The 21,022-nt window shown below is 45.9% G+C and overlaps 1 protein-coding gene across 11 annotated transcripts in view; it reads left to right on the top strand.

The window, feature by feature from the left end:
- The window catches only part of CCDC92 (coiled-coil domain containing 92), a 104,448-nt gene that overhangs the window by 10,278 nt on the left and 73,148 nt on the right, over positions 1-21,022 (top strand). The gene's annotated exons all lie outside the window — the stretch shown is intronic.

The following is a 21,022-nucleotide window of genomic DNA, read 5'->3' on the forward strand; positions in this document are numbered from 1 at the left end:
CGATTGCTTCTGGTCTTTTCCTTCCTTCTTCACGTTGTAAATTATTTAGGTGTCAGCATTAAAGATCAGAGAGAAGCACAGGAAAAAAATCTCAAGTAAATGCTTTATATTCCTTGGGATCATCTGTCCAAAGAGCTCTGCTTGCTTTGTGAGTATGGGCTGCATTCAGCCACAAAACATCCCTATAATAGTTCACAGCTGGGGAAACTGAGGCATGGGGCTGTAAAAACGTGACTTGGCCAGAGCATCTGCACAGTCTCTGCCAGAGCTGGGAGGAGTGTTCTGTCCCCTGACAGCTCCTCTGCATCTGCAGGAGCAGGATTCCTCCCTCCAGCAGCTTGCCAAGCGCTGCACGAGGGAGACCCTGCTCCTACACATCTCCTGCTCCTACACATCCCGCCTGTGCTTTATAACGTGGCAGTGCTGCTCCCATGGCAACTCCCTGATCCCATCTACACCCAGCCTGCTGGCCACTCACCAGCCCCATATCTCCAGCGTTACACACACCCCTACCTCTGCATTCCCATCCCAAAACATCATCAGCTTCTTCTGCAAAACCTTGGCCTACATACAGATATTCTGGGTGAGTTCTTATCCATCCAAGACTCTCCAAATTTCTTTCACTTGATTTTCCTCATTGGAATGGAAAAGGGCAAATGTTTAGAGGTGCTCTTAGGAGAGACTTTCTCCAGGCTCTGCTGAGCTTCATGCTGTGCTGCCCCTTTCCTGGGTCAACATACAGGAGTATCAGGCTCCCTGTGGATGCCTTCTGCTCTGCTGGATTAATCCAGCTGCCTGAAGAGGAGGGATGTCTTGTTTGGTGTCTCTTCATCATGTAGGTTCAACCAGCAGTGGAGTTCAAGGTTGCTATAAATAGTTTTGTGCCTTGTCACGGGAGTTACCAGTTTATTACTGTTCTCTTCCTTGTCAACAGCCTTCCTCAAAATTTGCTGTAGCGAAAGTTTTGGAGGCTGTGACTGCACAGCTCCCTTTGAAATGCCCTGATCTAGCATGACAGCAGCTCCCTGACTGGGGCAGGGATGTCTGATGTCCTAAAGAGTTTTGCCTGCTCCAGCCATCTAGTTTTATAACTTAGCAACATGGCCTGCAACTCCCTGGTTGATCCCTTCTCCTGGAATGGGTCTTCTCGTATTCTTGTCAGTTCTGCAACCTCCTTCTGATTCTCCTATGAAAGACTGGTCAGAGATCTACAGATAAGCAGATGGGGACTATTTTTTTAATTGTGAGAGAAGAACAAGAGACTCCCTAACGGGAGTTGGACTTCACAACATTCCTTCAGGAAATACATCATGAAAGCATTGCTTCCTTCCCTAGCCTGTTCCTTCTCTCCCATTTTAAATAAATGAAATCCAGCCCCCCTCTAGGGTGGAGCACAGCATCCACTGAGCAGCCTGTGGTAAAACCACCTGCCTGGGTTAAACACGGAGCAGCAGATGATTTTGTCTCTCTTGGAAGGTTACGTAGAGTACAGGGAAGCTTTGTAGCTGGCCCAGAGAGAAGTGCCAGGCTGTGGCTCTTAGCTCAGACAAAGATTGCTTGTGCTGAGCAAAGTGGTTAGAGGTGAACTGAGGTTTCTCAGAGTCCTCAGCCAGTGAGTAGCTCCTGTCTGGAGTTTGGTTGTTGTTGGCTCTGTGTAGGCTTTTGGGTGCTGGAGGAAGTAGGTGTCCAGTGAGAGGTGATAAAGTTTGTGCTCTTGGCAGATCCTACATTGTGCCTGGGTGCTGGCAGTTTCTTCACTGTGTGCATCTGCCAGAAGGGTTCCTGTATTGCTCAGTGGGATTTAAAGCTTTCATGGGCATCTGAGAAAGGCTTGTCTGCAATCCAGACTGAAGGGCAGAGATCAAAAAGACACTCCTATGATTACTAAAGCAGGAGAGGCATTTATTGCTTTGGGTACCAAAATGAGGCTTTCAGGACCTGCCATTGGCTGTTTTCTGATGTTAGCTAAATCATATATTTGTGCTCACTCCATGCCTTGGGTTCCTCACCTCTGAAATAAGGACAAAGTGTTCCCCGGCTCTTCCCTACCACACTGTGCAGCTGTGGAAGAAAACCTGGTGGATACCGGTTCAGATCTTGTGTTACAGCTCCCAGTACTGTAGGGCTTTAACAGTAATTCAGCCCAAAAGAAGAAATCAACTTACAGGAAAGCTTTCAGAAAGTATAGATTGTAACCTCACCAAAAGGATGAAACAAATACCTGATCTCTGAAAGAGCATGCTAAGGAAATCCTCTTCTTCTAAAGCCTTTCAAAATCTTATTATTTTTTTTTTTTCTCCTAGGAGTATATACAGCTTAGGATAGTGAAGCTAGCACTCAGGTAAACTTGCCAGCCATCAAGGGAATGTAGAACAGCAGACTTTGGAGATAGAAACCTTCAGCAGTGTGTGCTGTAGGGAATGGTGGGATCCAGGCCTTGGATGAAATGGTTCAGCCAGGCTACTTCCAAATCCTCTGACATTCATACAGAAAACCTGTCATATTTTCCTTTGGCTGTCTCACCTTCCTGACCCAAAATGCCTAGTCCTTCTCAGCTCAATTCTCTGCTTGGTTCCTGCAGCCTCTGCATGCATGGAGATAGAGAAAATTAGCATTTTTACTTAGGTCTGATGGGGAAAATTCATACCGGGCTTTCAGACTGGATGAAGATTCCTAGTGTCCTGCTGTTAATTTAAGAAAATTGTTCAGAAAGACATTTTAATGCTTGGAGGAGCTGAATAAATCCAAAGAGAAGCAGTGGGCTGTTGGAGAGAGAACGGGGACATTGTTTGCCAAGTGATGGATTTAGCACTTGGTGGAACACCCCAACAACTGGCACCCCATCTACCCTGGGTCTCCACCCTCTCAGTGTCTCTTTACTGCCTCAGTGTTTGGATTCATAAAACTGGCAGGTGCCTGCATCTGCTGAGCAGGTTATGGCCCCAGTGCTATTTTTATCTACTGACTTAACAAGCAGTTTGAGGAGCTGTAACAGGCAGGAAATAAAGTCCCTCTAAAAATACAGAGGGTAACTTTTAAGAGGTAGATTTTTAATTGCAGCTTGAGCAAACCATTTTTAGTTTCCATGAGTCTGCTCCTTTCTGTCTCCTCTCTGATCTGGAGCTTCCCCAAAGATGAACTTGTCACGGTTGTAGCCTTATGGCCCCACGAGTCTATGGCCCTGCTTTCTGTGAGCTTCTGGCATTGCTGCCAAGATCAGGCAACAGCAGCCACAGATTGTATCTCCAAATCTGTGCATCTGCAGTTGGGCTGAGGGGAATCCAGAAAGGGGAAAACTGAGGAAATTGCTTTCCTCCCTCTTTGGGGTATAAAATGTTCTCTTCTTTCAAGTTAATTTGTTCTGTGAAAGTTTCCCTTGAAATAATTTTCCAACTACTTTGGAAGATCAAATAGATTATATTGAAAGCTACTGTAAGATGAAGTGCCCATTTGGATTTAATAAATGCTGGTTTATAGAGTTCGGCTCGTTATTTCTTTGGGATAAACCTATAGAGAATGGATGGGAGGAAAGATTTTAATGTTTCTGAAAAATTTATCCCACAAAGAGTAAAAACATACCCTAGAAATATACCAGCCACAAAAATGACATCTTAAACACAGTATTTATGACTTTCTGTATTTGTTTTGCATAAACTTTTCCGGTTTCTATTATACAGTTTGATTTATGGAGTTTATTTGGAATAAATGTAATCCATATATGAAACAAGCAGAGTCCCGGTCTATGAAGCACCCAGGAGATACAAAACCTCTGTATGGTTCAACCTGGGAACCTCCAAGTCCTTTTTATTAGAATACCTTTTTCCATTGAAAATAAAGTGCAGAAAAATAGTAAGAAATTTGATGAAGAAAATAAATTTGGGAAAACGTATGTAGCCAATGTTTCAGCTAAAATTGGTCTGAACTTTGTATTTGGTGTCTCATTCTGTTCCTTAATGAAATGTTCTTTATCCAAATGGAAATTTTACCACGAATATCATTTTTCACAGATTTGGTTGGGAGGTGTGGGGAGCTGACAGGGGCTGGAGGGGATTGAAAACTTCTCAGAAAACATTTTGATTTTACTGAAATTCGTGTAACTTTAGAAGACACACCAAACTAGAAACTTCTTAGTAACTTTTCCATTTACTCCAACCTTTAGGAGTGAAGGGAAACAAACAAGGAGCAATTTGCCCATAAACCATTTATTCTTGATCTGTAAATGAGCTAATTGCATATTTTAGCAGGTTGGGGGAAAAACAGTAAAACAAGGATTGTCTGTATTGATTTATTTTTAAAGTACATAAGTTGCATTTATCTCTGCATTCCTCCTGTTCCCCTGACAGGTTTGGCATCTGCCCTGTTCCTTCCTGTAACTGGATTACTTGTGTACTTTTAGTGCATTTCTAGATTGGCTAAAATAGTACCTTTTCTGTATATTTTAGAGGGGGTTTGCAAGTCATCACAGCACAAAGATTCTCTCAGAAACCTGAGTGTTGTCCTTTACATGCCCACAGCAAAGCACCTGGGTTTTAAATACCCAAACCCGTAGCAATTGCTTGTAAGTGATCTGTAGACTGATAATTATTGGGTGAATAAAATGTATGATTATCCTGAATTTGTTATTGAAAAATTGCTGGCAGATAAAAACTAAGGCTTGTCAGCTTTTTAATAGCTAAAAATGATACTTTAAGCTGCATTTGCCTGCTGCCACAGGGTCTGAGTGGCTGCAGACAGGAAGAGTGTATGGTCGTATGCTGCTCAAAACTAATCAGTGGGTTGTTCTCCCAACTGTGTCATCTTTCCAAAAACCATCTGGTATTTAATGTCATGAGTCTATTTTTCACAAGCTGCCTAGAGTTCTCTCTATAAGAAGATCCAAGGCTGTAGTCAGGTTGTCATCATCTGTGCTAAATGAAATGAGGAGACTCCCAGCTATCTCCCACCTGCTGACTGGTATGACCCATATGGTCACTCCCTAACCCAGTCTGATCTAGGGGGAAAAGTAACTGCAGGTGTAAAATGGCTGTCCAAATGAACTACCTGTGGAATTGTTCTGCCCCATTTTTGGGGAGAAAAGAGAGGGATATTTTTAATCCTTTATAGCACACTGGATTGCAGCCTCGGCATTGTCATGGACCCATCCAGATTAAACTCAGTTTCTTTGAAAGCCTGAAAGATATGCTCTCACACACTGTGGGTTTCACCAGTGACCATGTTTGGTGGATTGTGTGCTTGCCTCCTGCCTGGTAATTTGTGCTTTCCCCTTGTAATCTCCTGTGTGTGACCCTCCCAGCAGCCCCACATTGCTCAGGCACTGAAAGCTCTGAGAGCATTGAGGCAATGTGGGCCTCCTACCTTGCCAGGCTTGAGCACTTCAATAAGTGACTGCCCATAATTAGGAACCATTTGATGGAGAAATAATTGACTGTGGCACATGAGTGCTGATGTAACCAGGTTTAGGAAGCATCTTTTTCAAGCTGGCTGAGTACAGAGTCATGGGGAATGGAGCCATAGAGAATAGCACTAAGAAACAAATCCTGTCCTACAGCCTGTGTGCACAAAAAGCTTTGATCCCCAGCTGTTAATCGGTGAAAGGATGCACGGATTCCTCTGGCAAGGCCTTCCTTAAGCATCTGATACTGCACTGTGGCAGGGAAAGAGCTTTGAGATTGCTGTGCTTGACCCACTCTGCCCCAAGACAGCTTTAGCTGTAGTAATAGTCTTCTGTCTCTCAAATGTGGGCTCTGCTGGAAGTTTTTTTGTATTTCGAGCTGCCTGTTCTTTGGAAGTTTTCTTGAGCTTTAAAGAGCTGAGTTGAATAACTTTTCTTTGCCTCGCTTTGCTGGAGGAAAATCTGGGCTGCTTGTTTTCTGATGTGCTGCTTGCTGTACTTCACAGCCCTATTCATAATAGTGTGGGGTTAAAGAGTAAAACGCTACAGGTGGTAGGATATCTGCAAACTGGTAGGAGAAACTGGAGTCTGATTGCTCTGTGCACTTAAAACTCTCCAGGCATATTGGCAGAAGCCCAAATATTCCCAAGAGGCCAGGATAGGAAAGCTGGGACCATTGTCCTTCCTTGGCTAACACGGCACTCACTGAGGCACAAGCTATTGCTGGGGGACCAGACTCCCACTTTCCTCTCCAGCTGCTAGTTTTCCCTCAGAAACCTGTTTTGCTCTCCTGGATAGAAATAACTGTGATGTACTTTAGCACGTGTCTTGTTTGTGATGGCCCCCATCCAAAACCTACTGATATCAGAGGAATGTTTTGCAGGGACTCCGAGGGATTTTAGATCAGATCCAAACCTTTGCAGCTAGTTTTGTATTGCTTTCCTGCCAGGACTGACTGACCAGCCACCAAGCTCCTGAGAAAAACAGCATGAAGTGTCGGTCAGGGTTCAGTTCAAGTGACAGCTAAACTTGCCTCTCTGGAGATGACTGAGAGCTGGTGGGCCTGAAATGCAAACGACCTCAAACAAAGCCAGCCAGTGTCCACACCAGCAAGCTTTTAAATTGTACGGTAGCTTTCAACCATTAACACTTCAAACACCGTCTGGCCCTTTGAAAAGGCAGTTCATTTATTAATGTTCCTGTTAAAATCCCTTCCACACTCTGTTCACGGGATTACCTCTGGGATTGGTCAGACCCTGGCTTCTCGATCCCACTCAAACAAGGATGAAAAGCAGCCCCGAAATGCTTTAGGAGGGGATGGCAGGATCCAGTGGTGGGATGCCGAGGTCTGGAGTCTCGCACCTCCCCTCCAGTTTTGGGTGAGTCATGGCTCCTTCCTCTCTCTGTCAAGGCTCAGACACGTGCCTGTGCCGTGGTGGCTGTAGATCCAACTGGCACCGTGTGGTTCTGGGATGGCAGGGAGTTTCTAAATTCACTGCTAGTTCCTACTCACCAGCATGTGCCTGAGAGCCAGCAAAGGTCTTGGATCTGCCATGCTCTGGGTTGTCACCCTGTCTGACAAGAAACATTCTGGGCTGTGAGCTGGAGCTGCAGAGCTGCCCTGAGATCTTTTGAAAAGTCTGTCTCTGGGTTCTCTGATCACAAGGCTGTGCAGGGCCTGTCTTCAACTCTGATGCCCTATGCAGAAGCTGACCTGCACACTCCCCTTGGTGGGTTTGGACATCTCTGCTTTCTTGATTTAAAAATGCTCTTTAGAGCAAAAAAACCCAACCATGCTGTCTTTTTTTCCTGTTCCATGGACAGACACAGTGCAGGCAGAGTAAGCGTGAATTGCACCACACTTGCTGCTCACCAGCTGGCCAGGAGAGAACAGTGCTTGCCTCTGTCTGGGCTGTGGGGCTGGAAAGGTGAGGCTAGCAGCAGGAGGCAAGACAAATATGAGCCTGTTTTTGATTTGCCATCTGACCCCTGCCAGCTCAGAGCACCCTGTCTGTAATCGTGACCTAAATTAAGCCCAAATGCCATCAGCAAGGCTGTTGCTTTCTCTCACAATGCAAGTGTTTCCAGGTACCTAGCCAGAGATTTATAATCCAGCACTAATTACATTCTTGTTTGTGTCTGCTGTCATGCTGGTTTGGGCTTTCTGTGGTTTGTTAAGCCCAAGAGCGTGCCTGGCCCTTTGTGCTGCCAGCCTGTGTGTGGAGACAGCAAGGGGCATCTGTGGCTGACAGCTTAGCAAGCTGCTGGAGGAAACCTGCTGGGCTGGGCTGGCTGTCTTTAGTAGCCCAAATATCATGGGAGACATTTTGGCTTGTTAAATTCTTGACTGCACAGGTCTGCTGTCCACGGTAGGTTCACTTGATGGAAGTAGCTCTGGCAGCAGCCCAACAGCAGGAACACTGCTTTTCTCTTAAACGTGGAAGGAGACAGAGGCTTGGTGTTCCTACCCAGCCAGCTGTTGCCTTGTTGATGGCAGATGACCAGCATCTTTAGCTGAGCTTAGGTGCAGTGGTTTTGCTATGAAGCTGAAGATTAGATCCTTGTAAACAAAGTCTGCAATTGATTACCAGTAATTAGCATAGATTCTTCCGTCAGGGTGCTGCAAGGAGCAGGATGGACTAACAAGCCTTGTGGTGTCACATGGTTCCCCAGTGTTGGCTCTCACAGGCTGTGCTGGGGACTGTGCTGGGCAGACTCTTTGTGACAAGCCAGTGTCTTGTCCCACAGGGCAGACAAGCTTTTATTCTGAATTGCAAAGCCTCTCCCCAGAAATACAGAAACGGTTTCTGAAGAAACCCAACTGGATGTATGCAAAACCACTGGCTTTTCTGAGGAGCCAAACTGAGTTTTCACTTGCATGTTCTGTGCTGCTTCCCTTCTGCCACTCTGTGCCAGGTGACACCACCACAGCAAGACTAAGACTCCCCAAATTGCTATGGAGGAGAACCCTGGTCCATATTACCGGAAAAGCAGTTCCAAATGCAATATATGCTCTGTTCTACCCTTTGTGTGCTTTCTGTGTTTTCTCCCTGTGCCAGGAGTTCTTGAAGTCTGTGCTGTGATTGTGACATTGGGGCAGACAAGTCAGGCAAATACTTCACACACACACACGCTCCGAGCAAACCAGACATCCGGTATTTAGAAATAAACAGCGTAAAGAGATTTGGGAAAGTCACTGTTCGTGCCAAGACATTTAAGAGGCATCTTGGTTTGAGTAAAAGCCTCAACTCATTTCCATTTTAGTTTTTTTTTAACTTTGTTTTTTAACTGTTGAGTTAGTTACTTCAAACCAAAATGGATAATTTCTGTTTCCAGTTGATCAAAATGAGCTAATCTGTCTTCCCCTTACATTTTGAGGTGCTGATTTTCACCTAAATATTTTATCTGACAATGGACAATCATTTTACTGATGGTAAAATGTTTTGTTAAAGTTTCTACCTATCCCTAGTAATTCACAGAAGTTTAAGCTGGCACTCTTCAACTCTTGGTTTCCATTGCTTAAGAAGAAACTCCCTCCTTCACTACGCAGTGCCTGGGTTAGCAGTGGTTGGAGGGAGACAGTGGCCATTCAAGAGAGGTGTCAGACTCCACTGCTGTCTCCTGTCTGCATCACAAAGTGTAACTCAGAGGGCTAAAATCTACAGACACCATTGCATATTGACTGGACACTACTGGTCTGCAGTCCTGGAAATTTGGATCCAGTCCAGTCTAGGTTTTGCTGGTTTTCCTGAAGGTCAGCAGTCATTAAAGGTGACGAGAGTCTTGGAGCGAGACCCAGTTAGCAATCACTAAACACAGGTGTACAAAACTGGTGAAATTATTTCTTTGTAGCAGTAAAGGAAAGTGTGGTTGTATAGTGCATGTGTCTTGAAATGTGTGCTTAGTTGTGGGATTGTGGTTTGTCTTTGGTGGTGCTGTATATTTTTGAAGTGGAATTGAGGCCAATGGCATATACTTTGTCTCATGTGTATTCAGATTTATGTGGAATGGATTTGAGAAAATATGACAGATGGGAAATAGATGAATGGTTTTTTCCAAGCAGGTTGGCAGTTTTTACCTGCTAGCAGTTTAAATAATGGAAGCTGGGTGATGACCATGCATTAACACTTTCTGCTGCTCTGAGTGCTTTTCAAGAAGGGAGCAATTACTTCAAAATCTTCTCTCCTTGTAGTCAGGCCAGTATTCAGAATCTAACTCCTGTTTCCAGTTGGTTTCAGTCACCCATTTTACCTGGCAGACCATTTGCAAAGATGCTCACTGCTAATCAAGACCTAATTTCTGACAGATTTGTACATTTAATATCTCCTTCTCTTTTCGCAAATAGGATTGGGGTTTGATTTTTGGAAAACAGCATGAGCAGAGTCTAGGAAGTTCAGGTTTTGAGTGTGTCCAGTGTTCGTCAGGGAGAATTTGGCAATAGTTGCATAGCTGAACATCAGGAAATGGAACCACTTACTCTTGCCGCCCTCGAGGATGTAGCTGGCCTCTGTCTGGGAATGAGGAGAACCTCCCTTGCCCCAACAGAGGCATGGGCTGTTACAGCTGGGGCTGAGTGAAGAGGGAGTCCTCTCCATCCACCGTGGTCAGAGGGCATTGGAAGTTTTGAGAGGATTCAGCTCACTGAGCTGCAAGGAAATGCAGAATGATAGAGATTTTGTACAATTTCCTTGTTGAGATCTCCTGATTTCTTAATCCTTCTTCCACGCCTCTGTGATGCAGATAGGATTCTGTTCTGGGAGGTAGAGGAAGAAAGTAACTTCCAGAAACCTGACACCATGTTTTAAGGAGAAGAAAGAAGTTGTAGGCTAACACTAGAATACTAGAACCCTCCAGTGTCCCAGCATGAGGTTTTCATCACAACCAAGGTAGGTCTGATAGAGTCTCTGCACCTGCAGGAGTTTGGGGGGACAGGGCAGCATCCCTTTTTTGCATTTCATCTTCACACCTCTTCCCAAAGGCTGAGGCAGCTCCCTGTCCTGGAAATCTGCACTGCCTCTGAGGAGCAGCATCACAGTACCCCGTGTTTCATGGCACTGCACAGCTGCAGGTGCAGGGCAGAGAGCAACAGCTTATTGAGCAATATTCACATTGTTCATTGGGCACATGGTACACTGTGAAACATCTCTAAAAAACCAGCAGTGTAGGAGAGAAATGCAGAGTGGAGGTTCTGTGGATCCAGGATTGGTACATCTGTTGCATGCAAAATGATGCAGTGTTGAAAGAGATGATGCTGACAAAGATGTCTCTTATTCCCTGCGTGCTTCCAGGATATTTGAGTTAAATTCTGCCAAGGAGGACTTTTCATCCTGCAAGCTTGGTCTCTTCTGTGGGGCTGTTGGCAGTTATTAAAACACAAAGCCCTTCTTGCCTACAAATCCATGTGCTTGATCTTTCCAGCCCAAATCCTACAAGTAACATGCACTTGTCCCCAGGGCAACTTGCTCAAATAACCACAGCTCTTCTGGAAAAAGGGCCATATGAGCCTTAGGGAATTGGGAGGAGAGATTGAATTATTCCCAGCATCCAAAGACCAAGAGGTTCCTTCTTCTTCAGCAAATGTTTTCAGTTCCCACTTGGTGAATTATTGCTTGGGATTTTTTTTTCCCTTCAGTGTTTCCATGAATGTGGTTGAGGCTCTGATCCAGGAAATGGGGGGAAAAAAACTTCTGAAAAATGTGTCGCACCATTTCAAAACTCAAGTGGAATTAATTAAATCCAAATTTCAACAGTGTGTCCAAAGTTGAGCTGGGCTCAAGACACACTTCAGAAGGTTTGATTTCAAAACAATCCCTTTGCACACATGCACATAATTTAGGGAGGTTTCTGTGCATCCAGGGCAGGAACAGGGAGCTGCTGGGTACCTGATCTTGGAGAGAAAAGGTAGCATTTGCAGGCCATCCAGAAAAAAACCTTTTTCTGCCTGATTCAGTTTATCCTAATCCTCTGCTCAGCAAGCTGCAGGCTGGAAAAAGAGTCAGGAAATAATGTTGTAGAAAGGAGAGCCAAACCATTTGAAATGGAGATGCTGTGGCTGGTACACTCACAGTTCTGCTTGCTGGAGAAGTAAAAAGAAATAAAAATAGCTAAGGAACAGTAGAGAAAGTGTCCAGGACATCAGGCTTGGGCTGAAGCAAAAGGGTTTGGTAACAGAAACTTTTCTGAATGGTGGGGGATGCAGGACTTTTCCCAGCTCCACCCCTGAGGGGGGGGTGTTACCTTGGGGGGGTCCAAGTGCTTCCATCCTTTTATCTATTAAATTAAGATAATGTAATTTACTGCCCCAGGGAAAACATGATGGATTTTTGAAAACAGTGCTGGTAGGCTGGAGCTTTCTCAGATGTTTTTTCAAAGCCCAAATGCCAAATTCTTTCCTCATTTTCATGCGTGTGTCCCAACTAGCTGTAAGAGAGTTACACATGGGTCAGTGAGGAGTAGAACTGGCTCTTTAAAGTAGTATTTAACAAATTTTCTGTCATGCCTGTTCCCTGGTTTTTCACTTGTTGTGGAGGAAACCAGTATTTCTCATTTGCTCTTGCCTTGTAGTGGTGACCTGGGAGAAAGTTGAGTGGGAGGTCTCCTGCATGGAAGATCAATTGTGCCTCTTTAGTCTCTGCAAATGGGGAGATTTTGCATTTAGAGCCTGAAAATGGGGGCAGTTCTACCTCATTTCTGCTGAGCAGCAACACGTTGTCAATATTTTTCCTGCAGATCTTCTGTCTGGGCAGGGATGATGTGGGTAAATGTTCTGATGTGGCTGTATTCCTGTGGAAATATATATATGTGTGTGTGTGGCTATATATTTCGGTGGAATTTGAGGTGCACAGTGAATTGATGAACTCTGCCACAGGTGAGAGCAGAAGCATTTCTGTCAGCCACTGTTTGGGAGAAGGGAAACAGTAGATCTCTGCTGTGCAATGGGTTTTACAGACTTTACCTTCATCACTACAAGAACAATTATCTGTAAGTCAGCACTACCCATTGCTGCACGGCAGCAGGTGTACCTTGAAATATTGGGGGGATATTTTGGATGGGGATTACGTTGCCTGAGCAGGCTGAGAATCCCAGAGTCATGCTTGAACCCTGGAACTAAAGCAACTGAATTCAGGGCTCTGACAGGTCTGGAAATTTATGTTGTTGAACTCCATAGCAGCTAGACCTGCCGGTACAACAGGGATATTGAAGGATGAGAAGAGTACATTTGTTTCAAAGACCTCCCAGCCAGATGTTACCCCTGCTGTATTGCATATGGCTTTCTTCAGGCACGGAGTTAACACTGAAACCTCAGCCAACTGATAACAAGGGCAGGCAAGTGCCAGCTGGAGCTGTGTGGCATTACCCATCCACCTTTTCCTGGCAGCTCCAACATTGGAAAAACATGAACAGTGTGGTTCAGTAGAAGCTCAGAAGCTCGACCATTACAAGGGCCTCACAAACACTTCTCCCTTTGAAATGGCTGCTGACAGCCTGTTTGATGCTCCAAGCCTTTAGTGGGTAAATGGCATATCAGAAATTCATTTCCTCCTGCTTCCTTCTGCGTTGCATCAGCAGTGTTGGAAGTCACATTGACTGATACCTCGTGGCAGCAGCACAACCTGAAACAGCACAATGAAATTGCCTAGACACTTCTTTTCCAAGCTGAAAAATCCCATTTTTCTTCTGTCTCCTTTTTCTTACCAATATATCAGGGAGTTGTGGCTTTGTTTTCACAGTGTGGACTTGTCTGTGGAGCTGGAACCTGAAGCACCCTGGTACACTAACCTGGCAGTATTCAGACCCAAATCCTGCCCAGGATGCAAGTCTGCCAGCTCAGCCAGTGCCATCAGCCAGGGGAGAGGGAACAGAGAGCTATTGCCATGGGGAGGAGCAGGGAGGACTGTGCAGATTGCTGCCAGGCCAATGGAGAGTAGAGTAAGACGTTTGCTTGTCATTTATCTCCTTTTTCTGTGCATCTCAGCAGTGCTGAAAGAGCTCAACATTTTCTAGAAAACCCTGAACCTCTTATCCACAGCCCCTCTGCGCCTGGGTCTGCTGAGGGCACAATTCCTCACGCTTTCAAACCATGGTCTTCCACTGTCCTTCCCTTTTTTAGCTTTGTCATTTCCTTTCTCATCCCTGGAGGAGAACATGTGCTGGTATTGCCTCAGGAGCAGAGCTAATATCAGCTACTGCTTTCCCCACCATGTCCCCTGGCACCCTCCTGTCCCTGCTTTTTGCCACTACCTGCTGCATCTCCTGCTTTTCAGTTGGCTCATGTCTTAGTTGGCTCATGTGTGTCCTCTACCCCTTTGGCCATGTACCCTGCAGCCTGTTTCCTTGCAGGTTTTTCATGTCTTTCAGAGGTAAAAAGGAAAGGGAGGAAATTATAGAAGTATAAAAGTACAGTAGTTTCATATTCCTGTGTGACTGCTCCTGGGATGCTTTCACATGTGGCAAACATACCCAGACAATTAATCTTGTGCACTCACAGGGTGTAACTGTAAAACAGTGCATGACAGATAAAGATGTATCTTCCTTCCCTATTGTGCTGTGTCTGGGGGAATTTTTGAAACCTCTGCTTTTGCTGTGTCAGGGCCAGTTACCCCATCTGGACCCCCAGGCATATTCTAGTTGATATGATAAAAGCAGATCCTATATGTCTTATTAAAATTACATATTAGGACATACATTAATTTTTCCCTTCTGATCCTTTTTTTTTTTTGGAACAGAGAGGTTGCCAAAATCAAAAGAAACTTGTAGCCATGGAAGAAGGATGGGGAAGAAATGGCTCACAGCACACTTGCTCTGTCAGGGCCTAAGCTGAAGTGGTTCAGGCCATGTGTCGCAGGTGGTGTGAGCAAGCAGGTGACAACCAGCCCATCTGAGAGTGCTCTCCAGAGCAAGAACTGCTGAACCATTTAGGTGGTTGCACTGGTAAACAGGTCCTGCTTTCCCTGAGTTGTCCTTGTGCCGGGGTGGAGCACTCCATGAAACTCACATAATGAGCACATGCTGCTGCTTCAAGTGCTGGAGGCAGGAAGCCTCTAAGTACAGGAGCAGTGACTGCTCATTCGTGTGTCTCTTCTGTCTGAGCTGAGTTCACAGCGCTGCTCCCCTGCAGTTCTGGAATCTTGTTATGCTGTCATTTCTGCCATTCTTTGTGCATCTCAGAGTTTTCTGAATTCTTCCTGGTTTCCTCAATTTCTCTGCATTATAAGCTCTTATTCTATCCAAGCTTGCTACTTATATGGATGGGGTTTGGTTTCTATGCAGAAGGCCCTGTGGACATTAATCCTTTGGCAACCTCAAGAGGACATACTAGATGGTCACTCCAATATGAAACTGATTTTGGGATAAGCTCCTTGTGCCAGTTATAGACCTGTGTCTCACAGGGAGTGAGAGCTGTGCAGGAGCTGTGGGCAAAGGGAAGGAGCAGCACAATGGACTGGGGTTTGTTTTTTAACGTGTCTGTCCACGTTGGATAAGCTTGTGCCCAGTGCAATCCGTGTAAGAGCACCATCCCACAGCATCTGATTCTTTCTCACACACTGAGCCAGGGTTTTCCAGACCCACCTCTCTGGGAAACAGCCAGCCTGAGAGAAGAGACCTCAGCAGGCAGCAAGGATCCAGGCAACAGGCACTGCTGCTTATGCAATAGGCAAACATTGTAGTAAATAACATGTGTAGCTTTGTTATTAAGCTTGATCTTGTTAGGGGGGCAATAAATGTTCTCTGTGATCATTTTTCTTGTAGAATATCAACACAGGATAAAATTGTGGCTCTGGCTTTGCTCTTCCTGCTCATTAGAGCTCCGTGCTGCTTCATGCCATGGCCTCAATCTGTTGCTGTTTGCCTTGACAGCTGCATGTCCCCAATTTCCTTCAGACTCATTTTGCACATGATAATGCTGGCAGTTCTTGCGTTTTTCATGTCCCTTCCCCCCACCCCTTCTCACTTTTACAAAACCAACTTAGCAGCAAATTGTGCTTAATCTAAAAGGGATGGTTTGGGCAAGATACCTGTTTGCTGGAAACCAAAATCAGGGACATCTGGCATTCATTGACTTTTAAAGGCAAAGAAATGACACAAAATGCAGATACAGAGGATTTCCAGCTACTTTGGGGGGGATGTTGTTTTAGTAAATTGAACTCAGATAGATTTGTTCTACTTGCTCCTAGCTGTTGCTCTGGGTATAGTCTGGACTGGACCACTTGTTTAACTGTATACCACTAAAAAACTAGCTTTGCCTTATAAAATGCTGCTTTTCTTTGCCTTTTTTTTTTTTTTTTTTTTTTTTGTCTATCTGCCTTTATATTCTCTGCACAGGGTGGCTGCTTTAGGGCCTGAAGACACTTCTAGAGCCATCCCCTGCGTCACCAAACTCCACTTTTCTGCCAGAAAAAGCTTTTGTATCATATCCAGAGCCAGGTACCTACACTGTGCCTGGGGGAACTTGAGCTGGGGATGCTCCAGCCTCCCTTCCAATTTCTAGGCTGATCTACAAGAGAGGGGCCAGGGAATCACTTGGTTTGATTTGCTGGGCGTACAGGTGGGAGTGAGAGATGCTTCTCAGAGCTGGCCAGGCCCTGTGATGCAGAGGAGCTCAGTGGTGCCCTGATAGTCTGGGGCTGTGAGGCAGCTGAAGCAATCCCATCTCATCGGTAGCTATTTAACAAAAAACAGCCCGTTCTAACACTACAAAACAGTAGAGCTTTATTTGAACTTTAAGAGAATAAATGAGTCTTTGGCATTATGTGGGGAGAGGAGACTGTGCTTCTTGCTGCCAGTAGTGCATACTTTCTTATTCAAGAAGGAGCAGCAAGGCAGATCCCATAGACAGCATCAGGCATGAACCCAAAAAAATCCTGGCTTTGCCCATGGAGAGAGTGAGAAGTTGGATCCTCTAGAACAGAGGCTACTTTATGAGGAGTCAGAAACTGGGCCACACACAAACTGGGATGTGAGGGTAGCAGGGCACTGCTCTCTGTTTTTGCTGAGGGATCCCCAGGCAGGTCAGCCTGGGCCATACAGCCTCTATCCCAGTGAGCAGCAGATCACTCTGCACTGACTCCCTCATCTGTGCGTGACAGGTTTCGTGTCAGCTGCTTCAGACTCCCCACATCTCCCCACTGATGGCAGTGATGGAGTCTGGGTCAGTATGAAACCAAAATTTTATGAAGGGCAGAAGTATAACTCTCCCCACATTTCACTCACTTCCCTATTTGTCATGTCTGGCTGAATCCTTCACTCCTGCTGGATCTTCCCCTGGGAAGTGATTGAAAGAGCCTCAATAGTTTAATCCAAATTGCCCTCCAGTTCCCTGGTGATGCAATTAATTGAAAGCAGGATTTTTACATCTCTGTTCTGCTTAAAAGTATCCCCTGGCCATCAGGCTCGCCTGCTATGAGATCTAAGTCACTGTGCTGGCAGCCACATCCAGTATGAGCCTGGATTTCTAAGGGGAAAATCCAGGAAGACATCAGGTCCCCCAGTGTGGCAGTCCCAGCCATAATCAGCCTCTCTCACAGCTATGGGCTATTGCAGTTCAGAATCAGGAGCAGTTTCTCCCAGCACTGAAGCCTGCAGTAGCAAACTTAAACCTTTTCCCCCATAGTAACCTGCAGTGGGAGATGCCTCCAGTGCCCCTCCCCCTGATGGATTTTCTTTTGAGAATTTCAGTGAATCTGCTCTCCTTGCCACAGAATTAATCACACTTAAGAGACAGAAAACAGTCATGACTGTGCTAGAGAGAATGTGCTGAAATGCAGTAAATTCCACGTGAAAATATAATGTCTGATATAGGCGAAGTCTAAGGTGAAAAACTTGAACGAACAAAATTTGGAGAGCTGGGTGAAGTAGGCAGAGCCTGGGATGAGAGTGAGCGGGGCTGTGGAACAGTGTGCCTCAGCTTGTCCGTTTGACTGATGAGGAAGAGGAGAACAAAGACTGGAGAGCTTAGGGCTCTGATTCCTATTCCCTGTCAGAATTTGTTGTGAACAGGATAGGGAGAGGTTTAAGGACTTGGTTTAAAAATCTGGCCGTAAGTTCTGACCGACAGTTCCTCCTGCCCACACGACCCTCGGCGGTGAGAGCAGACTGTGGCAGACAATTTGCAGGTGGACTCTGAGCCAAGGCTGAGTCCCAGTTTGGCTGCTCTTCCTTATGAAAGGGAAGGCATGTTTTGGTTTTCCTGGGCTGTCTGCAGAGCCTCCCTCTCTCCAGTCTGGGATAGGTGCCAGCCACTTCCAGTGCCTTTTCCCAGTGAGTTTAATAACTCCACTTCCTTCATCCTGTCTTGAGCTCTCAAAATAGCATCCTCAGGTATGACATGACATACTCTATTGCCCTGCTGTCTGCTGCAGACAGTATCCTCTTTCTTTCTGCTTATCCCTGCCTCAGTCTATACATAGTCCTTGGGATTGGCATCCTTTGTCATATTAGAGATGCCAGAGGGACCTGGGGATAAGAAGAGGCAACTCTTGCTGAGAGCACTGGAGTGTGCTATAGAGTGCTAATTCCCACAGCACTAGGATGCATTTTGGCATATCCTGGACTGTCTTAATTTAATTTAGCTACCACACTTGCTTTGGCATTCGAGCACAGCACATCCCACAGCTAGGTTTTACATGAGGTGGGAGACCCCATCCTTTAGGCCCCCTGAAAATGGCGAGTTTGTGCAGACTATAAAGCAGTGATCACAAATCTTCCTTCTCTGTTTAACTGCTGACTCTTAGCAAAGCCAAAGCTCCTGAGCCCTGAGTTCATTAGCCCATTGGAACGGTGCTTCCTTGGCTCCTGACTTCCCTCCAAGGCTCTGGCAGCCAGACACCACCTCTGCTGCCAAGCTAAACCTTGCCATGCTGTGTGATGGGACAGGCTGCTTGGCACACAGCCAGGAATGGGCCTGTTCTCACTCAGCTATTGAGCATCCCTGCAGACACGCTGGTTATGCCAACCTCCATCCTACAGACTTCCATACAGGCTCATATTTTCTTGTCCTTTCATCCATACCTTATGAGGAGAGGCAAACCCATGTTTGCCCCATCCTTCCCTTCCAAAAAGCTGTGTCTGGACTGCTGATGCCCTATAGAGAAAGTTAAATGACCCCTTGAAGGGTCTGACTGCCGTGTAAACAACCTGGCCCAGCCACTGCAGAGCTCATTTGGCTGGTTTGGCCTCTTGCAGGCTCTCTAAAAGGCATCTCCCCCCACTGCTTTGTGCTCCTGCCAAGTGAGCTGTGCTGTGCTGCGTTCCTGATCTTTTCTGACATTAATTACCCTTTCCTGGCTCAGACTGCCCTGTTTGTGGCCAGGAAACCAAACTCACTTGCGCCTGGAAGCAAAACAGGAGGGAAGAGAGTGTGTCTGCTTCCTTGGATGGCCAACTGGAATAAGCAGGTGTCTCTGAGCCCTTCCTACCCCAGGGAGAGCTGATAGAAGGCTTTGCCCATTGCAGCTCAGGCTGGATCCAGCCAACTGCTGAGCACCTGCTCTCCTGCTGGAGTCTCTGGGAGTGAGGGTAATGGGCCAGCTCTGAATGTGTGCCCAGTATCTTCAGAAACGCACCAAACAGACCAGCATAAGTGCAGTGAGAAACAGCAGGAGGAGTAAACCCTGGAGGCTGCCCACCTCCTTCCACAGCTCGCTTTTTAGGCCACTGATTTCAAAGCTGTTTTCTTTCACTTCACCCGGGTGCCTGTGGCTTCTTCCCTGTCACCTCTGAACAGCCCTACTGCAGCAAGTGATATCAGTGGGGAGGCAAATGGGGTCCCAGCTCCTCATGTCATGCAGCCTGTGGCAATGTGACAACCCAAGGATGGATGCTTCTTTAAAAACACCGCTGAAGACTTTCCTGGCACCAGCCACAGGCTCAGTGCCACCCAGTTTCCCGGAGTGGCAGTGTTCCTGTGCAGGCCAGAGCTTTGCTGGCAGAGTTGAATGCTCTGAGCTTCTGGTGAGGGAGTGCAGTTCTACTGCTGGGCTTTTGGAGACTGACACCAGCCCAAATCAGGAGCAAGAGGCTAAGTCAGAGAAAGGTAAACATGGACACAGTGTTGTTCCTGACACTTTTACAGTGCTCTGAAGTTCCCATCACACACCCAAATGAAACAGCAGCACTTGGAGAGTTTGACTGGCAACTCCCCAGTTACAAATTCATAGTCTGTATTAAGTCCTGTGCTATAAACAGACAGAAAGGAAAATCCATACTTTCCTTGAAAAGAGCAGCAACGTTTCTCAAAAGGAGCCTGTGTGTGTTTGCCACATCTTTGAGCCTGCATCCAACATAGAGGGACCCGCGAGGCGGAGTTATTTCTAAAATACAGCACCATCTAGTGCTGTACTGCAACAGGTCACCCAGCGCGTGTCCCCACCTCGGCACCCCCGGCACGGGCATCCTCTCCTCACTTTCCCTCCCCAGCACAAGACTCTCTGCCTTTTGGAGTGGGCTTTGATTTGGTTCGTGTGTCAGATGGCAGTGGGTTGTCTGAGGGCTGCTTCAACAAATCTCTTTGTGCCTCTGTGTACTTGCAGCGTTCCAGCAGCCTCTTGCATAATTCATGGAGAAATTCTGTTAAAACTTCATCCAAACCCCAAATCATATGTGAAATGCAGCTGGAAACCATCTTTGTAGATTCGAGCCATTGCAAACATCCCTTCTCCCTGCTCCACCACACCTTGTATTCCTGTGTGTTAAAGCCAGGCAAAACTTCTAGCTGTGCAGAAATCCTGGGGCTGAGTGACACAAATGCAGCTGTTTTTCTGGGCAGTGGCTGTATCTCTGTGCTCCACAGAACCATAGAGGATGATGTGCTGTTACTGAGGGTCCAGGAGGGGTAAGAAAGATGGATATATTATCTGCAAGTTAAAATTCACAGTTTAAAGCCTTGTGTTTGCACTGGAAAATAAACTTCATGAGGGTTGAAAACTGTGGATCTGAAGTGTCTGTGGGATAAAAGTGGGATTAAAAATGCTGCAAACACCGTTTGCTAGGCATAGAAGTTGTTTGGCCAAAAGCAGAGCTGGCTGATTATTATGGAGTTAATTTCACCTACGTTCCCACTACCCCATCATAAATAAACAATCTGAAATTGCTTGGCTTTTTCCTATACATAAAATTCAAGGCTTCAGTTTAAAACCAAATTCTCTTCAAGTTCTATCCAGGATTCGTGTGTGTGGTTAAGCTGTGTACTAAGAGCTCCTGTAAATTAGAGCAATCTTTATATCAAAGCAACTTTACACTCCCCTCCCCTCCCAAACACAGACACTTGCAAGGTAAAACCCTTGAGCTGTAGCAGCATGGAAGGAGAAACTAGTAGGCCAGGAAATGCTTGCAGTGGTGCTGTGTGATTGACTCTTGCTGTACAGACAGGTTTCCTCCCGCTTTTCCAGGGAGGAGGAATGTTGTATGAAGAAAGCGTTGTCTGGAGCTAGCTTTGTCTGATGTAACTGTGGTAGGAGTTGGGATGGAAAAAGTTTGTTCTGTGGTAACCAATACCACAATGGGGGAGGATGCCTGAGAAACTCGTTTCTTTCACAAGCAAGTGCGTGATACCTTATCCCACATTTATTTGACCATTTAACCCCAAGGAAAACATATTGTTTCTTTGCATCAGGCTTTGTTATTTTCCCTTTC

This window comes from Aphelocoma coerulescens, chromosome 15 (assembly GCF_041296385.1).
Source record: "Aphelocoma coerulescens isolate FSJ_1873_10779 chromosome 15, UR_Acoe_1.0, whole genome shotgun sequence".
In the NCBI taxonomy this organism is placed as follows: domain Eukaryota; kingdom Metazoa; phylum Chordata; class Aves; order Passeriformes; family Corvidae; genus Aphelocoma; species Aphelocoma coerulescens.